This window comes from Notamacropus eugenii, chromosome 5 (genome assembly GCF_028372415.1).
Source record: "Notamacropus eugenii isolate mMacEug1 chromosome 5, mMacEug1.pri_v2, whole genome shotgun sequence".
NCBI lineage: Eukaryota > Metazoa > Chordata > Mammalia > Diprotodontia > Macropodidae > Notamacropus > Notamacropus eugenii.
In genome coordinates, this window is record NC_092876.1 from 75867382 (window position 1) to 75873789 (window position 6408).

Genomic DNA, 6408 nt, shown 5'->3' on the forward strand with positions numbered 1-6408 from the left:
ATAAATTTTCAATGTGAGCATTTGCACCTCAGAAACTGGCAAATGCTACACGTCAAGACCTGATTCCTTGCTCTATGGATCATCTAGACTTAAAAAAGTGATGGAAAGACTGTTAATAGTGCATATTAAACTTTAAAATGCATTGTGCATACATTTTTTTCTGGAACCCTGGTTATTAAACATCTATCAGCATACATGGGCTTTTCATCTTCCTCAGAGGACTTTGCCTCAGATCCTAGAAGTTAGGGCCTAACCAGTGGTGAGCTGGTAAATATTTAACAATGGGCTCTCCAAAAAGCATGACACATTTTTCCATTTAAATGGTATTGTTCCCATTTTCTCCATCACTTTCTTAAATATAGGCAGTCAACAAAACAATAAATCCTACCATGGTTTGTGGTGTTTGCTGATTTCAAACGCTCACACTAAAAATGTAGTAATCCCTCCACTGTAGGCCTGGATCTATTTCCCTCTCCTGAAAGCCCCTGTTATTTGTGCCCAAGGTTTTCCTGCTATTAAAACTTAAAATCTCGGAAGACAGGGCCTGCTGCATCACTAGAACTGAGTTGGGGGCCTGCTCACCTTAGCTGCTGTTTCCAAGTATCTATTCAGCTCTCACTGGGTGCCAGGTCCTAAACTCGGGGCAGAGGGAGATGTTATAATAGAAGACAAGTTGTTCCAGTCCACAGGGAAGTCACAGTTTGGTGAGTGCAGACACGGAAGAGGAAGTTAGTGTACTATGGAGGCTCAGTATGGGGAGAGATCACTTCTAACTGGGCACCAGAAGAAATCAGTGAGAGCTTCCTGGAGGAGGCAGCAATAGATTTGACCCTTGAAGGATGGGGGAGGTTGTTTTGTGTTTAAGATTCTATTTTCTTCATTGTTTGTTAATTTAACATTCATTTGTTTAAAACTTTGAGTTCCAAATCCCCTCCCTCCCCAACCCATTGAGAAGGCAAGCAATAGAATAAGGGGGGTGGTCTCTGATGAATAGGGGGAGATGGGGCATACAGAACATTCTAGGTAACTGTGTCATCGAGACAGGAGGCAGGAGAGCAAAGGGCATGTTTGAGGGATCATGGCCCATTTGGGATAGGCAAAGTAAAAAGGGGCAGCATTGGTATAGAGAAAGAACTGGCCTTGAAGCCAGGGAGCCCCAGGTTCAAATCCTCCCTCTGATACCCATTGGCTGCATGACTCCCAGCAAGTTACTCAGTGCCCTAGGCAACTCTACACCTCTGAGAGGGGGCCATCTCCAGTTGTCCTGATCTATATCTGGCCACTGGACCCAGATGTCTCTGGAGGAGAAAGTGAGGCTGGTGTATTTGTATAGCCTTGCTTCCTTCATGACCAGATATCATGGCCCTCCTAGAGAATGAAGGCCAAATATCTGTGAGCAGGTGCTGATGGAGTTCCGTCACCTCGGAGTTCACAGGTCCAGTCCCTATTCCTATATGGAAGGGAACAGGGTTGTCAGCAAGAGTGGGACTAGCTGCTTACATGGTAAGCAGAGGAGTCTTTCCCATATTGGTCACACATACACACACACACACACACACACACACACACACACACACACACAGAGTCCTTAGCCTCCCACATCCCTCCAGCAACTTCAACCTAGAAATTCAGAAAATGCTAAAGGGATGGCAGCACCCTCCTTCCCCTCCCTCCTTGCCATACTTCCCCCACCACCACCACACAGGGTTGGATTTACTTCTCCAGAGCCAGAGTCCAGTTATAAGGGAGGCACGGTGCCTGGGACATGGCGTAGCTCCCATAAAAACCATCAGGAGATCTGGTCTCTGGCTACAGAAAGCAAGAGACAGGAAGAATCCTAGAACATAGGAGGGGAAATCAGGCTATTTTACAGATGGGGAAAATGAAGGTAAAAGAGGGGAATTGTCTTGTGTAAGGCTATACAGTAAGGTGGAAAGTGATTTGGAATGAGAGGATTTGGTTTGGAATTCTGGGTCTGATATTTAGCACCTGTATGACACTGGCTAGGCCTGCTCAGCTGACTTTGGGGCTTTGCTAAGCTTGTTTTCCCATCTGGCAAGTGAGCGTTTGGACCAGAATATGTCTGAGGCCCCTCCTAGTGTGGAATCTTGGGATGCTATAAGTAGCAGAGTGGAGGCTAGGACCTCACACCTGGGCCAGCTACCCTGTTCTGCACAAGCCTCCTTTAGGGTTTTTCCCACATTAAGCCCTGGGGAATCCAGCGGAAGGTTCTGTCTAAAAGGACGGTCATCTCAAGACTCAAGGAGCAGGCCGTCAGAGGTGGAGGGGAGGGAGGAAGGGAGGGCCCCACCTCAGCAGCAGGAGCTCCCAAGGGGACCCCATCAAGAGACAATGGTCTTTCCCTAGATCCCACCCTAGCTGGCAGCTCCTTACGCATCCCAGATGAAAAGTGCTATTAGGTCATCAGGGCCACCCCTCAGCCACAGGCTTGCCCTGAGCCCTGTCCGGTCTCGTTGGGGATGACTCAGGCCTGGGGACTTCCTCAGCTCCTCTCTTCAGGGGATACCATCAGGCAGCTGACTGGGAGGGCAGGGATCCCCAGATGGTCTGGGCCCTCCTTTGGCCATGGGTCCATCCCAGCCAACTAAGTTCCTTCTTACCACTTCGGAGAATTCCTCCCTTTCCTGGGGGACCACACCCATCTCATTCCCCCCACAGGCCCTTTAGTCATCCCTCACCTCATCCCACAAACCTGGGCCTATTCATCTGCCCATGCCCATAAACAAGAGCCTGTTACTCTGACTCCTCTCCCTGCCCCTAATTCCCCTGCCATCTGCTCCTGGTGGGATGCCAGCAGGCCTTAGATAGGGCCTAGACAGCTTCTGTGACTTCGGGACTCTCTGGTTCCACCCTGTAAAACAAGAGAGCTAAACTAGCTGATCTCTAAGGGTCCTTCCTAGCTCAAAATCCTATGATTTTGACCCATGGGATTACTACCGATCTCTTACAAATTAGTCTTGTATTCCCAGAGCATTGCTCATCACCAGACTCTCCAAGAATCACAAGCTCTTAGAATGTCAGAGCTAGAAAGAGCCTTAGAACACAGGATGTCAGAGCTGGGAGGAGCCTTAGAACAGAGAACATCGTGGACCTTAGTCTAAGGGTCTTAGTATGTAGAATGTCAGAGCTGGGCAGATCCTTAGAGATCCTCTGGTTGAAACCCTTGATTTTACATATGATGAATGTGAATCTCATAGGAGGAATCTAAACCAGCCCAAAGTCATTCAGTCTGCCTCCAGGCTGGGTGATGTTCACCACACTGCCTCCTTTAGTGATGGTGTTTCCCCTAGGAAAGCCCAGTGGTGATTCCAATACTGAGGACATGCTCATCACCTTCAGGAGCCTTCAGTGACTCCCCCTGCCTGATAACTGGAGCCAACACTCCCGAGTTGGACATTCAAGTCCCTCTACTAACTTTTCAACCTCATTTCCCCTTATCCACATCCACAAGCTTCTACTCCAGCTGTTCTCCTTGTCCCATCCCTATTTCTGTTTACCTTATTGCTGTGTGACCTTTATGTGACTTTTCCTATTTCCAAACTTCTCCTCTTCCTCTTCTTTTTCCTCTTCTTTCCTCTTCCTCTTTCTTTTTTCTTCTTTTTCTTCTCCTCCTCCTTCTTCTCCTTCTCCTCCTCCCCTTTTCTTCTTCTTCTTCCTCTTCTTCTTCTTCTTCCTCTTCCTCTTTCTCTTTGTCTTCTCCTCCTCCTCCTCTATCTAATACAGGAATTACACTAGATAGGATGAAGGACTTCTCCATCTTGGAGGTTCTCCTTCTCTCCATCTTCCTTCCCACCTTGTGCAAGAAGCCTGCCTCTACTCCTGTAACCTTCATCTGGCACTGATCACATGTGACTACTTATCTTTTCACACACTAATAAATTGTGAAATCTGGCAGGACCCTCAGATGTCTAGTCTTGCTCCTCCATTTTAGAGATGCAGAAACTGAGACTCAGAAGTAAGTTCGCCTAGTGGGGCTTCAAGTCCAGTCTTCTGACTCCAGAATTGTTGGCTCTACGTCATTTGTGTCTTACTAGACTTTGAGCTCATCAAGGACAGGAAGGCTCTTGTTCATCACCATCATCATGTCTCCCTCCCCCTGGAATGAAGCACAGGGCCTTCTGTTCTGTGGGTACTCAGGAAACATGTATTGACTGAATTGCTAATGGAGGGATGGATGGAGAAGATTGGAGAGACTGATGTTCATTGACTCCTTGGCTCCTGTCTCCCATGAGTATTGGGACCTTCTTCTACAAGGATTACTTGCAATGGCTCAAATCCAACTCTATTTCTTGCCAGGAAAATAGAAAGGGGGCTGGAGAAAAGACTGAGGAATCCCTTTGTTTTCAGGTTGGGTTGAGCAGAGGCAGATCCAAGGCCATTGGCTCTTGGGCAAGGTAGGCCTTAACACAATGCCTAGCCCATAGGACAAGATTAATAAATGCCTGTGAGCGATTGATTATTCTCAGATGATGTGGGTGTTGGATACGAACACTAGCAAGGTCCTGTTGTCCTCCAAATTATGTGTCCCATCAGCCTGCTACCCCGCCCATTAGAGATGACTTTTCTTGAGCTAAGGCGCCATTTTGCCCAGGGTGCCTGTTCCCTCTCAAATCCTCCTGAGAGGAGGAAGTGGTAGCGCAGGAGATAAGGGCTGGGTCAGTGCTGTCTGTAAGGATCTCATATTAAATTAGACTCTGGAAATGGTCGCATGATCTCAAAGTTGCAGATCTCAACCCACTTCATCGAGCCCATTGTTGAGCAGGTCTCTCTTCGGAGACATCGCTAAGTAGTGACTCACCAGTGTCCTCTTCATGAGGCTCACGCTGTAGAGTCATAGAATGTCGGGGGCAAGGCACCTTAAAGATCCCAAATCCAGCACCCTCGTCTTGTAGAACGGGAAATTAAACCCAAGGGAGATTCCCAGGCTCATTGGACTAGACCTCTATAGTCAAGGGACCTCAGAAGTCATCTATGAGGAAACCGAGGTTTCAGAGAGGAGGAGCCAATAGAAAAGAGAATAAGCATTTATATACCACCTGCTGTATACCAGGCACTGAGCTAAGTACTTTACCATTATTATCTCATTTGATCCTCACAACAACTCTGAGAGGTAGACGCTATTATGATCCCCACTTTACAGTTGAGGGAACTAAGGCAGATGCAGGTTAAGTGAATTGTCCAGGGTCACACAAGCAAGTAGCTCAGGTCTTCCTGACTCCAGGACAGGTGCTCTAACCACTGCACTGCCTGGCTGCCTAGGAAACCATAGAGGTTAGATGACTTTCTTAAGGTCACATCAATAGCAATAGTCAGAGGTAGGATTTGAACCCAGGTCCTCAGGCTCCACAGCCATCACTCTTTCTACTAGTAAATGACTTATTCACATAGCTGGAACACAAATCTTCTGACTGCAAACATTATCCCAAGTTCTTTTCATTTGAAGGATAAAGAGACCAACCTCTGCTCACTCACCCCCTTCACTCTCCATCAGTGTCATTGCCTGTCTTCACTTGTCAGTGTTGCTGTAGGAATGATTGGCAGCTCACCTAGCCAATGACAGAAGACAAAATGTTACCAGTTACTCCCCGTTCAATGATTCTGCACAAGAAACAGGTCCTGGACAGCAGCCTAAGGATCATGACTCAATGGTATTTAGAGCCAAATGGGACTTCAGTGAATGTCTGAGAAGTAGCCTGCTTCCTCCTCAAAGGACAACAAGAAGGCCAGCCTTTCTCCCACAAACTGCTTTGCAATGGGGGTAAGGAGGACTCTGGACCAAAGTTGGACTGCCCCCTGGCTCACCCCTGAGGTTATCAAGGCTGGAGCCACCATGGCAGCTGGGAGAGCCAGGGAGCTCTTCCATCAGACCTTCATGGTCTCTGGGGTTGAGTCAGAGGGCTTTGAAGACAGCAGCTGTCGCAGGTGAATGCAGGAGCCTCCTTGCCCAAGCCCCTCTGGGAGAGTGAGAGCAGCCTAGAGCTTGTCCCAGCTGGAAGCAGCTCCCTGTACAACCTCCCTAATAAGCTGCCTAGCTGCACTCTCCCATGGGCTCAGCATCATAAACCCCCCGAGATCCATGACAACAGCAGTGCTGGCAATGAACTGCCTCACACCCTGCTGGAACTGCACCTCCCTACTCCCTCAGACTCATCAGCAAAGAGATGTGGGAGGGATCCTCTAAACTGGCCCCTTCACGGGTGGATGGGGAAAATAAAGCTCAGCCTGGGGAGGCATCAGCCTGCTGTAGCACAGATAGGAGGCAAATCTAGGTTAGCCCTGATCTCCACCTATGGCTCTTTCTCACACCAGGCTGGCTCCTACTTCAGATGGGCACCCGAGACCAGCCACGTGGGGTGAGCCGAGTACACCCAGTGACACCCAGAACGC

General features: G+C 48.5%; 1 long non-coding RNA gene across 1 annotated transcript; it reads right to left on the reverse strand.

Annotated features, from left to right (window-relative positions):
* Positions 1 to 960: 960 nt before the first annotated feature.
* Positions 961 to 6012, reverse strand: LOC140508611 (uncharacterized). The gene is made up of 3 exons (XR_011968475.1): positions 5824 to 6012; positions 5494 to 5567; positions 961 to 1450 (listed from the first exon to the last, which is right to left on the reverse strand). It is a non-coding gene; the product is annotated as an uncharacterized lncRNA (long non-coding RNA).
* Between the last annotated feature and the right edge of the window lie 396 nt (positions 6013 to 6408).